Raw genomic sequence first — 13832 nt, 5'->3', positions numbered from 1 at the left:
TTGACGTGAGGTAGGAGGTCAGGCTCCAACTGATGAGATAGATCCATGATTGTTTGCCTATTTAGACTGAACTGTGAGGTAGGTCATCTTGCTGCTAACTATTTTTTAATATCTGTTTATTGAGTACAAACAAATAGAAAATTACACATGTTGCAAAGAATGAGGAGCAAAGGAGGAGGGGCACCAAAAAGTGGTTACAGAATAAACAATCAGCCCTAAGACCCTGCAAACGGGGAAAGTCCAGTATACAAATATGCAAAACACATATGCGATGATAGCAGAGCCATTTTCCGGGACATACTAGACTACTTCAGAGAAAGAATTCTCGCCAAACCCCAGGGGGAAGTCATGTAAGGGGCCGAGAGGCAAAGGCCCAACTAAAGTTCCATTGTACAATAGAGGGAGCACACAACAACTCAACCCGGGAATGAAACAGTTGGTCAAGGCTAACAAGGTCCGGTCAAAGCGAGACCCCCGCCCATTTAGACATTATAAGCCGTACTGCGACAGCTCAAATACACTTTACAGTAAATAACATACGAACCATCATATATTAGGAAAACAAAAGACACAGAAAAAGACAAAGAAGAGAAAAAGAGAAAACCAAAAGAAAGTGATAACAAGAAAGGAAGAAAGGACAGAAGCGGATGCGCCAGAAGAATGAAGAGGAGGGGACGAGGCCAAGGCCCAAAGGGGGGCCAGCAGGCACAAGGCCTGAGGAATACGCTCAGCAGGCCAAGCAGGTTACTCGGGAGAGGCTGGTTTTGTGCCACGAGAGAAAGGTTACAGGGGATCATCAAACAGTTGTAGAGTCCGCAGTCTAGGGGGCATCAAGCGGGGAATGTTCGGCTTTAGTGAGGTAGTGTATGAGTGGATGCCAGATGTGGTCAAAGCGTGTGTTAGTGTGGGTGAAACGGGCAGTAAGCAGTTCCAAGGAAAGGACTTCCCACAGCCGGAGAAACCACGCAGCGATAGGCGAAGGGTGGAACCGCTTCCAGCAGGAGGCAATGGACTGTTGCGTTGCACCTAGTAAGTGAAGAATAAGATGGCAGTGTGCAGAGGTCATGGCCTTCAGCGTGCCGGGCCGAATGTCCAGGAGCGCCAGGGACGGGGTAGCAGGAACCGGAAAGCCCTCCACCTCTTTAATATGGCTGAGGACCACCTTCCAGAACACAGTGAGTTACGAGGAAGACCACCAAATGTGCTAAAAGTCCCCTGCTGCTAACTTTTATGTTAGTTTCTGGTGCAAGGATGGCCTCTAGTCCCCAATTTTGGATAATTCACCTAGACTGAAAACAACCTTTAGATCCCCATTGCCCAATATGCATTTTTAATCATTTTGTCCCTCAACTGATTTTAACCATTTTTGTATAATTTGTTTTATTACACACTTCTCTATTTTCTAAATTGTTTTTGTAATTTTGTTGAGTTGTTTCTTGACTTAAATTGTTGGTACTGCTCTAACCTACATTCGTGCATTTCTCTAGGGAATTGCCTCTTGCTTGCGCTCCAGCTATCATGGATTGAGCCGACTTTCTCTGAAATTTTTCTAAACCATACCTAAGGATATGTATATTAAGATGGTGATTGCACCACTCCTCAAATTAATACCTCCCATTCTGACCTTAAATAGGAAGAGCTCAGAGGAGGGGGAAGATAAACTGGTTTGTGTTAATGATGTGTTGGAAAGTGTCCCATACAAAAAGAAACAAGTGTGGTCGAAAGGAGAGTAAGAAGGAAACACGAGAGGGAACCAAAACTAGTGAAAAAAGAGAATGTGGGCTTTGGGGGTCAGGCCTGACCCTGCACAGCAGTTTATATTAAAAGTGAAATGAAACCCAGAAGCAGAAGGTGTGCTGGAAAGGGGTGAAAATGAACATTTTATCAATGCTAATGTTACTCAAAAAGCAACAGAAAAAAATATTTTCAAGAATAATGGCATTTACAACTTAGATGCATGTGAAAGGCAAGTTTGAAAACTATAGGTTTAAGCAAAAAGGTATATGCCATTTATCTTGAAAATTTTGATTAAACTGTGTAATTGAAATGGTTTCTCACAACTGAAATTCTATTATTTTATTTTGAATGAAATCCTGTCGAAACCCAAAGTACTATTCTGACCACAAACATTTGGAAGGTTGCATGGGCTTCAGCAATATAGGAAGAATTAATGGCATAATTATAAGCAGATTATATTATTTGTGTCAACCCTCTTCAGCCAGATGGCAACCCAGATCTTGATGCTGTGGAGCCTAAAAAGGGTCTTTTTATTACCTAACTCAGTGGCTCCTAACCTGTGGTCTAGGAAGACCTGTGAGACCCAACTGTTTCGAAAATTAAATAGTATTAACAGTTTAATAAAGTGTATAAATAGAAAAATTAAATTGAATATTGAAAAATGTAAAACGTTCCGCAATGTGAAGGAATTTGACATTGGAGCCTAAAGAAAAAGGGCTTGATTACGATGCCAGTTGGACCAACTCCCACAGTCCTGTCGGAGGCGGTTGGACCGCCGCAGTTTCGTCAGAAGCGGTTGATCCGACCGTCAGATCGTGATGCATGCATCCAGTACTCCGTCCGACTGTTGAAAGACTGTGAACTCCAACAGACTTATCCTGACCGCCGAGATGGGAGTTGGAGAAAGTCAGCATCCATGTACAGGGATCTCCGACCACCGTCCGGATTACAATGTCGGTTTCTGATGACCAGACTGTGGAGGTCCAACCGACTGCCTTGAGATGTTGAAAACGATGGATTATGGGTGCATACTCACCCAAATCCGCTACTTTTCAGCAGTCTCTGCCGTGGTCCCTTCCTCCAGGTCCCCATGCACCGGTACCCCGATGACTATGATCATGTGGGCGCCAAAATCCAAGTAAGTCCTTATGCAGTATGTATCCCCATTGACTAGACTGTACACAATCCAGCAATGGGGTACATGGTGCACAAGGTATATTCCCCTATATGTCATGCATGTGTATACGATTCAAAATTTTTTTCAATTTTGTACGCATTTGCAGTGACATATTTGGGGATATATGCTCCGCTGTAGATGTGACCGTCGCAGTAGCAGTGGTTGCACCTAATATGGCAGGGGGAAACTTCCCGGCCTCGGCAGTCGGAAAGGGCCCGCGAAAACGGCAGTCAGTCCGACTGGCATCATGATCAGGCCCCAAATTGGTGCCCTCAGATTCTCAGATTTATTTGTTGGAGCAGTGCTATTGCATCAAACAGCATTTAGTATGAATGAAGGGTGGCCTCAGTTGAGTTTAGAAAAACGCCAACGTTCCCATTAAAATTTAAATTGCACATTTTTATATTTGTTTGTGAATTAAATAAAATATGACATAATGTGTGTATTTGTTTGGGGAATGCTTGTTTCTGTATTTTTTGTTTATTGTTCCAAGGTTCAGATCTTTAAAATGCCTAAGCAAGGGTCCCCGACTTTCATTAATGACTCAGTGTGGGTCCCCGGATTCGAATATTGATTTATTGAGGGCCCTGTTGTGTCCTGGCAGACACAGTCTAGTTGTTGTAAGTGCAATCCTACACTTAACACCCACCCACCACTGATGTCACGAGACCACGTGACACAGCTAATAAAGAGAGCCAAGCGCACGTGCTCGAGGCTCATAAACCAGCTAACCCTGTGTGTGTGCGTGTCGCAGTTATTGCCACCATGTGGGCCTAGGGCCCCCATGACACAACATTTGGCGACGAGGAGTGGTTGTAACCCTACGAGCCACTGCCACTACTGAAAGGGGGAGAATGCTGCCTGTGTGAAGGGCACCCTCTATGAGAAAGCTGCACCGGCCGCCGAGAGGCCCACGGGGCGTGTGCCGTGCCCCGTGCCTAGTCTTTGAGGAGGAGGTGATCGGGAGCCCACCCCGCACCTCTCTGGCCCCGCTGACTGCTGCTGTGCTGAGGGAGGCGCACAAGGAAAGCGGACCGTGCGGTGCCCACCCGCAACGGCCGCAACTGACCCCCACCGGAGCGGAGTGCTGGCCGGGCAGAGCCCACTCGCCACGGCCGTAGCTGAAGAATTGGCCCGTAGGCCGGGGGTGAGCCCGGGTGCTGGGAATGGCCCTGGGGTTCGCGGATGCCAGAAGCGACCCCCCCTCATGTAAGCGCACCCAGCGGAGCCCACCCGCATGGCCATGGCGCCAGGCCCCAGGATTACACAGAAGTCAAAAGATTAACGCTAACCCAATTTATTTGAAGAGTTTGTGATGTGACATCACACCATGAAGAACATATAGTTCTAAAATAATGCGCCTTCACTTGGAAGTTAACTACATGTTACTTTGATAGTGTTTGACCTCAAGTATTTTTAAATGACCAAATTCTTCCTGTAGGACAAATGTTTACGTGTCCTAGTCCTTCCTGAGAACAAAAACGTTATCCTTTTGCTCTCCTGGTTCATACCAAATTTCGGAGCAGAAACTGGGGAGGTCTAAACTAAAACTTTTCACTACCGATACAATCACGTATTTTAGTTGTGTGCTTTCTTTAAACATCTCCCATATGTAAGTACAAAAACATACTAGTTTTAGCTTGTTTTCTAAGAATCACACTGGCTAGATGGTGTTCACGTTGCTTCACAAATAAAGCCATTCAACTTTTCGCTAAAGGTTTCTGTGGGGTATTTTGAATTGCAGTCACGGGGACTTTAAAGGGTTGCAGAAAATACACCTCTCCCTGACACACAAAACATGTTGGCGACGTGTCTGGAACGGACACGTTTCATCATCTCACTGCCGTTGTGCGACAGCTGGATTCTCTGTCTACTGAAACCAGAGCATTCCTGAAAGCCCCTGTATTCTTTACAAAGCTTTGTATCTTAACATTCCAACACATCCTTCAACCATGTTACACCTTTTGGTAGTTCCATAATCTCGGAACAGACAACACGGCGTCTTGTGTGTATTCTGAAGAACCACAAATGCAAAACAAGCGCCCATCCTTTTCAGCTCTGCACCACCTCTTTGGAATCCATTACCTTGTGAACTTCATGACACCGATGTTGGGAACTAATTATAGTGGTGACATACATTTTGGGCCCAGATTACCACTGAGGTGGAAAATTGGACACAGCCGCAAAACCCTGCCAGGAGGAAGGGGGGGGGGTTCTACATTTATTAATAAAATCCACACCCCACAATTGTCCCCAGTACGTATTGGCAGCTCAAATCTTTCAATATTTATCCTGGTATAAAATATCACAGAAGTGCTGATTTGAAATACACGCTGACAGTAAATGTAGGAAGACTTTTTCTGTGAGATCTCCCCTTGCAGATATGGTGAGCCCTGCAAACCAGTAATCACACAACAATCATTAGTGAACAAGAACATAGAAACCATCTCAGTATTCAGGGCTGTGCCTGATTATCTTCTTTATTCACTACTTAAAGATCGTTCAAGGCCACCTCTGGTTCTGTAAATACTCCAGTAACACCACACAGGGCCATTTTTACCATGTCAAGGTGCGAGTTCGAATCCTCCATTCAAGAGGTTCTTGATAAATTGAAGCTCAGACATCTTGAGCCGAGTGGTGGAGCAAAGGCCCGTGAAGATATGTATTCTGCTCCCCTAGTGGTCGGGACCCTTTTCTTTGCTGCTGTTCTCCTGAGCTCCATCCTCTCTCTCATGGATCTCATGTCCAAAGGATGATGTACAGGCCCTTGTTTTATTTCCATGGCCTCTAGTGGGGAATCTAATAGCCCTGTGTATGTCCTTCAAAATATTAGGAGCACCCTCCAAAACCTCTGAATTAAGTATTTTCATAAAATACGCCCAATTTTCTTGCCCCCTCCTGGAAGCATGCATCTCCCAGCTTCCTCATCTAAGAGGCTTCCAAAACATTTTCAAGGCCTTTCTTTTTATTAGGGCAGCAATGGATGTAAATACAGTCTCAAAGGATTGGTGTTGGTGCCTATCAGTTTTGAGTGTTTTGGTCAATTAGCATTCCTATGGATTTGGCATTGTCATTCAGGATTTGAGCTTTATTTTCTCCACTGTCTGATCTGAAGTGAATTTGTACCACTGTGATCTCAGTGCAAAGGGCTTCTTTAAGGTCCTGTAAGATCTCCTGTGGGGCCGACAATGAGAAACAAGACATACTACAATTCACTGCAGTTGCGTTATAGTGGAACATAATTCAGAGTTTCTGCCTGTTGGTCTTCCGCCTCGCATTGGCTCAAAAGCACATTATTTCTCTTTGGCCACAGGGAGTTGTTCCAAAGTTTAGGGGTGGGAACCTAACAGGCCCTTCCCCTATTGCTTTCTTTATTGTATATATTAGGTATTTCAAGGGAGCTGGGAAAGCATTAAGGGTCCTCCTAATAAAAAACCACAATGAACCAAACAGCCTGACTTGAAATAAATGGACTGTTTGAGAGGAAGCCATTGTAATGTGGATCGGACACATGATCAAGTTGTGCAGACCTCTCACCAGCCACACTGTCAAAATCTCTGTCCTTTGTAGCTTGGTAATCTGGGCCTCTAAAGAGTGGTGGCATAGTCCTGGCAAGACAATTAGTGAGCCAACCACAGCAACATGGGACTCAGAAGGAAGAAATACCATGATCTTTTTTAAAGCTTGAAGAAGCTGGAAGCAGAATGTCTAAAGAATGTAGATTGGAAAGTTGATGATTGTTCCTTATCCAATCAGATTCCTGGATGCCTTTATTCTCTGTGCTGAGGTAGGTAAACTCCACATGAATGTAGGCCACTTACTCCTAGACTAAACCGAAAGATTTTTGCCCATGATGAGAATTTCTGCCTTGTTACTGTTGAGCTTCAGTAAGTTAGCAGTTGCCCATCCTTGAACTACGAGAATGTATTCCCTTGGTAAAGGGATTTTAACATCTTGTAAGCTTACAAGACTAAACAGCAGTTGGGTATTGTGAGCATAAGAGAGAGGGCCTGAAATCCAAACTTCTTGATCAGTTCATCTAAAGGTTGGACTTATATGTTAGGGGACCAGGGTTGAACGCTTAGGAACCCCACAAACAAACAGCTTTCTCTTAGAATGTAAAGGAGGTTAGAAGACCACTTGGCAATATCCCATAGGAAAAGATATAAAAAAGTTTAGGAGAGAGATAATTAGAATGAGGTTTGATAGACGTTTCAAGAGAATGTTATAGTTCACGGTATCAAATGCTCCGGACAGGAGCAAGAGGCCTGCAAGAAGTCAGCAGTATGATTTTGGGCTCTTGGGATCTAGAGGTTGTCAGGGGAAGTAGCAATTACTGCCTCAATGCTGTGCTCTGTGTGAAAACCTGTCTGTAGCTAGTCAAGCAAGCCATTACATTCCAGTGTGGGACCTAACCTTTCTGTAGATGCAGGTCCATAGTGTATGCAAATGCCGGGAGAAGTGTAATTGGGCTGTAGCTGATTTTTACCCAGTCACATATCTATTTTTTTCGGAAGAGACTGTGAATCCCCTTTTACAAAACTCTGTGACTGCATCCTCTTGCAAGGATATTTTAATGGTTTCTGCTAAAAGTGTGAAAGCTCAGGCACACATTTCAGTATGACCACTGGAGAAGGGCACCTAGGGGAGCCTGACTTGATGCTACAGAAGTGTTTGTTAAGTGACAGTCTAGGACCATACAAATAGTTATTTACCCTGTAATTGAAGGGGCCAATTTTGGGCTGGTTTGTGTCGCTCTTGGACCATGGTGCAATAGTGACGCAAACCGTACCTGTGATTTATGAAGCTACACAAGGCCAATTTACGTGGTCATGAGTGGCTCTATAAATCTGGAGTAAGGCAACACAGCACAAATCGAGGCGTTACCTTACTCTGCCCTGGGAAGGCATTCCATGTGCATTGTACCCACGCAACTCTCATGGTTTTTGACGCACTTCCAGATTTACCAGAACTGGAAGACCTGGGAATGCTCCAAAAAGATACACCTTTTCAGGTGAGGCGTAACAAGGAGAAAAATCTTTATTTCTCCTCGTTACTTCCTCTTTCCATGTGTGCTGCACTCTGCAGCACACATAGAAAGAGGAATATGCCTCTCAGGATTGTTTTTGTACATGAAGCTGTCCCTTCCTGAACGAAAACAATCCTCCATTGATGCTAGGGTGCCGAAAGGGCGCCCGCGCAGGGGAAAAAGCAGAAATGCACCATATTGCCTGCCTTACATACGGTGCATTGCTGCCCTTTCCCTGTCACGCAGTGCAGCGCAGCAAGGTGACTTGCTGCGCTGCACTGCATAACATTCTCGTAAATAGACCCCCAAAATCTTTAAAAGCCCTTGAGTTTGACTTCAGATCTGTTTTAAGTGATGGTCGGCTATATTTATATTTCCTTTCCCTCACTTCCACCCAAAACCCTACACTATCTGCTCACCAGCAGTAGTGGCAAAGGTGAACCGCACATATCTGTGAATAGCCACAAAGTTACTCCTATGCAACAGTTCTAACAATTTGCACTGCCACTCCCCTCTCCCTGGCCCGCATACCAATGAATTTTATTTATATAAATATATATATATGTGTGCAAAACCAACGTAAACTACACACCCCTTAGAATGTCTAACATTATAGTTATAATTGTGCCCTCCCATGCAATGCTTGTACCCTTTCATATCACATCATCACTTATAGCACACGAAATCATGGCATTGAGAACAATACTCATGCCATCTGAAATTACGTCATTTATGAGAAGAGTGTAAATAGTAGAGGGCCGAGTTATAGTTAATTTTGTCTGGCTAGCGAGCTGACAACACTCTGTACGGAGGTGTGCGAGTTATAGTAAGAATTGTGCATAAATTATAACTTTAGAAGTTCTAAGGCATGTTTAGTTAAGTTTTGTAGAGAAATAATAAATTACCTTTTCCTAACTATAGCTAATCTTACTGTCGTTTTTTTCATTGAATTTATATGGTTCGTTTTAAAAAGTTGATTTCTCATCATGTAATGTGTTTTATTATGGTATTCATTCTTTTAATTTCTCTTTGGTACCGTGGTTCTTTAATGATAGGTCAAAGTTCATCACGAACGGCAGGAAAGTCTGCATGATGGTTCTTCTTTCAATAGTACAGCGCTACCTCCGTAAAATGTTAAAATGAAATTTGCACCAAAGAATTATTTCTCATTTCAAATATGAATTCACCGTTTCGTGGCTAGTTTTGTTTTTAAATGATATAAGTGTTTGTATTGTAACTGTAGGTTGTGTAGATTGTGTTTGTGAACTATACAGATACCGCATAATGATGCAGTAGTATCAAAATAGTACTGCAGTATTTTCGCTTATGTAAAACAGCATTTTTATTGGCTTAAAACTCTGTCAATTGTGGGAAATAAAAAGTGTTTACCCCTTGTCCCAATTCAATTTGATATAAGATTGTGCACTTTGGAAGAGGGAAAATCGTTTGTTCCAAAGCCACCTTGGACAGCTTCAATGGCTGAAGATGATCCCGTGCTGTTAGAAGAGGAGGTGTGGAGGAAGAAAATAAAAGACTCCATAGGATGGGAATTTTTCCCTTTGACACCTGGAGGGGAAAAAGTTAATTCCAAACTTGTTGCGTGCAACCTGTGTAAAAAGTTATTTCCCGTGAGAATATCAAGCATTACTCCTTCGGTACCAGGTGAATAATAAAACACCTGCAGACAATTATTTAACCAGGTTGGCGTGTATGGAAAGGAGTCATCAGAAGCAGATAGAAGAGGCCAAGGCAGGAAGATCAGCAGCAACCACTTCTTTGGTGACTGCAACGCCTTCAACGACTTCTGCTTCATCAGCATCTTCACCACTACCTGCTACACCTGTCCCTCCAGTAGCACCTTCTACTTTTTGTGCTGCAACAGCACCTCCACCAACAGCCAGTGCATCTATTCCTCCAGCAGTACCTGCGCCTGGTACTGCAGTGCCAATGCATCTTTTGAGTCTGAATCATGAGAAGATCGAGCAATATGGCAGTACACCTCCATACTGTAATTGTTGCAGGAGAGAGAGAGAGATAACCATCCACGTGAGCTCGATATGGCTCACCAGTATCCTCCCCAACAATCTTAGTATTTTTTTCTTTGTTGTCTTCCTTTTTAGGTCGAAGCCTGCATTGCAGGGCATGGCCCTGCTGCAGGCAAAGAGATATTGTGAGCAGGGGATTTCAGTATGGCCTGAAGCCACGCCCCTTTTCCCCATTGGCAGGCCCCTGGAAACGGAGGCCTGCCATTGGAAAAAGCTCCTGTTTAGCAGATTTGTCTACTCTGGATCCCGCCTCTCGAGGACTCCATGACCTGCCTTACGGTAGCACGACAATATTTTTAGAAATATTGCCTTGGCAACCATGAGGCAGGTCAGGGAGTCCTGGAGGGGCGGGATTCAGTAACCTGTTCCGCCCCTTTTTTTATTTTGTGTGCGTGCGTTGCCTCGTTCTCCTTGCTGGAAGGTCAGGAAGGAGGCATTGCAGTGGATGGACCCTCCTTGTTTTATTATGGAGAAAGTGCAATGTAAACGTGCGTCTGCTGTTACGCAATGGCGAGAGCTTGTTTTACCCGCCCTTCAACCCGTGCGGACTGCTGGCTTGCTCTGCGCCCTCACTCTGAGACAACAGGAACAGGAAGAAGAGGCTGAATCTGGAGCTGAGGAACAGGCAGCCCAGGGAGGTTAGGCAGCCGTACGACGTGGGGTGTTTGGGGGAGAGGGCCGCCAAGGTGACTGGACGGAGATGCGCCAGGCGAGGGAGGTGACTAGCACCTGCAGCTAAACTCAAACAGGCTGTCTTCAATGGCTTCCGCCGGCAACGGAACAAGCGCTTTCACTTAATTTTCAGTTGCGTTTCATCACAGCATGGCAGCTCCGTGCGAAGGTCGCGTGCCTTTCTTTGTTTCCTGCATGGCGCCTGCAGCTAAAACAAAGTAGACTGCCATAAATGGCTTCTGCACGCTGCCGGCAACAATCAAGCTCTTTAACGTATAATTTACAGAGCTTCATAGCGGATGAGCTGAGCGCCGAGCAGAAGAAGCATCAGCTCGCCTTGCTTTCTACTTCCGCTTGTAAATTCGGCCGCCCTGTGCTACAGCACCGTATCTAAAAGCACAAAGTAAGACGCTCTGGTCTGCGCTAATCACAATACAGTTCTGCTAATTCCAACGCTGGTTATTAACATGGAGCACTTCTTAGAAGGGCCTGCGCTTTTAAATCCTGGCATGCCGCCCACTTTCATTGCAGACCCTTTATTTTACAGCCAAGAGGTCTGACTGCAGCTGCACAGAGCAGGGAAGATTCCTGGGTGAGTGCCCTTGCTGCTCGTGTTGACTGACCGCGCTTGTTATGAACTGTGAATGTGTGCGTGTCTGCGTGCGTGTACATATGTGAATGTCTGCATGCTTTCGTGTGCCAATGTGTATGTAAACCTGTGTGGATGCGTGCCTTCATATATATGCATGTTTCTGTGGATGTGTGTAAGCACATGCTTGTGTGTTTTCATGTGCCTCCGCGTGTGTAAGCTTTTGTCTGTTTATTGGTGTGTCTCTGCATTTGATCCCACCCACTACCCACCCGAGATGTTATCTTTCAGAGTTGTTAGCTGATCAGCAGTGCTGCCTACTATCTCCGACAATCATGAGCAAAAAACACAGAGAAATGCCCATTCACACAATCGGAGAAAAAAAATCACATGACGTCAAATAAATTATCAAGAAACATCCATATAAAAATCTCACGGTCAAGAGATAAACACATAATCAGAAAAAAAATCTTAGAACCGAGAAACAAACGCAAAACAACGAAATAATAAGAGAGACGGTTAAGAGAAACGGGCACAAACAGAATCCAATGTAAAATCAGAGAAACAGTCACAAAGGAATCCATTAGAAAAGCACCGAAAGGAGGAGGAGCTACGCAACGATTCAAGATGGCCACGTAAGCTCCCGGCTCCGCCGACCACCACCGGCGGCCGATATATCCTGCTGTTCATCCTATGCCACCACCGGGCTTGGGTGTGTGAAGTCTGCCTGACACCATTGGTGCAAACCCGGTCTTTCTAACTGCTTGGGTGACGGAGTTCTGTCGTGTTTTCTTCCGGGCCTATTTCAGGGCTGCCACCGGGACCTCGATTTCCTGTCTACCCGGCTTGCAATCGATCAACAGCAGCTGTGAGTCCGGGGTCTTGTCCGGTCCTGCGACTTTGGATTTTGAGACTTTGTATCGCAATCCAGTCTTCCTAGGCGACTAAGATATACTATTGTGATGGACTACGCTCATCCTGAGCCGCGGTCCGGGGACGTGCCCGGAGACCTTGCTGGGGGGACAAGGTCGGAGGGCTATCCCCCGCGGCTGGAGAAGGCGAAGTGTTTGCCGGTGATGAGAGCGCCCGCAGTTCGTCTGCTTTGTGTGTGCCTAGAGCCTTGGTAGCGATCCCGGGGCTCGTGTCCTGCTTCGTCTCTATGGCCCGGGGGATGGAGCGGGCGGGTGACGCTCCATTGTTGAGATCCATCATGGCCGCCATAGGGGCGCTCCATACCCAGTTTGCCGTCACGTATGCCCGGCTCGCGAAAAAGCTGGAACATATCCGCCTGGGACCGGACGATGACCCTGTGACAAGCGACCAACATCCCTTGATACCGGTGGAGGATTTGACCCATCGTTCTGAGGTTCCCGACCGGCGCCCTGTCCTGGCTCATTTGGATTCTTTTGGTCTGATCTACTCTGCACCCGTCGCTACCAATGGTCCTTCTTATGTGCTTTCCGTCCGGCGGACCCTCGCTGCCAATGATCCTGTTCGCAGCAGAAAGCCCTTCCGAAACTATTGGAGAAGTCGGTCCTTCCTCTTCATCTTGTCCTGCTGGTCCTGTGGACTCCGCCATTTTGTGACTGGTCCTTGTTTGGATTTAGCTGCCCTGCACCTCCGCAGACATTTTGACTGTCTCCTGCCTATTGTGCTTCGGTGGACGTGGGGCTCTTCGCGGAGTCTCACTGGCCAAGGCTGACTTTATCTGGTATCCGGCTTTGATACGTCACCATTGCTTTGACTGGGCTGCTGTATTTTTCTCTCGAACTTGTTGTCTCTTGGAGCGACATGTGTTTTAACGCGGATTTGATCTTGCCTGGGCTCTTTCCGGGAGGTGGTTAGACTTGGTTTATGTCCACCCCAGCTGGACGCTTGCTTTTTGCTTTAAGGGTTGGTTGATATGCTTTGAGGAGGTCGCCAATGGTCGGGGGTAAGGGAGTCCGGGAGTGTGTTTGTCGTTCTCCTCCTCCGTTTTATACATTTCCCTTCTGTGGGGCAGTTTCTGGGCGACAGGCACGATGTTAGTGGGGTTGGCCGTAGCCATTTCAGGTGTGCAGGGTGGTGGGTGTGGGGGGGGTTTGTTGTTTTAGTTTATTTTGTTCTATGGTCTCTTTCTCTTCTTTTTCTGTCTGTTCTTGGGAGGGTACTCTATCTCTCCAGTAGGGTTGGCGGTCTCTTTTACTTCTTCTCCTTTTTCTATCAGGCGTTTTCACTTGCCTATGCCTTTCTGTCATTAGAGGGTGGGTGTATGGGATGGTGCTCTGTTGAACTAATTGCTGCTGTATTGCCTGTAGCTCTGTTGCTGCCTCGGTGACCATATAGTTTGCATAACTGTGTGAGTGTTCACCTGATATCGATTGCTTTGCGGGGTTCGTCCCCCCTCATCTCCTGTTTCTTAAGCTGGATGGTGTGACGCCTTTGAGATAGCCGCCGCTACTTCTTCATCATAATTGAAAAAACGAAAACCTAATGTATCCTTTTGCCCTGGGGTGCCCATGACCACATGTGGTAGTCGCATAGCTTCTCCTTCACTTAATTGTTGTTCGACTTCTGGTTTCTTGCTTCATTTGCGGCCGGCCC

This window comes from Lissotriton vulgaris, chromosome 3_1 (assembly GCF_964263255.1).
Source record: "Lissotriton vulgaris chromosome 3_1, aLisVul1.2, whole genome shotgun sequence".
In the NCBI taxonomy this organism is placed as follows: Eukaryota; Metazoa; Chordata; class Amphibia; order Caudata; family Salamandridae; genus Lissotriton; species Lissotriton vulgaris.
The sequence above is the reverse complement of the archived record's forward strand: the minus strand, read 5'-3'. Positions refer to the sequence as shown.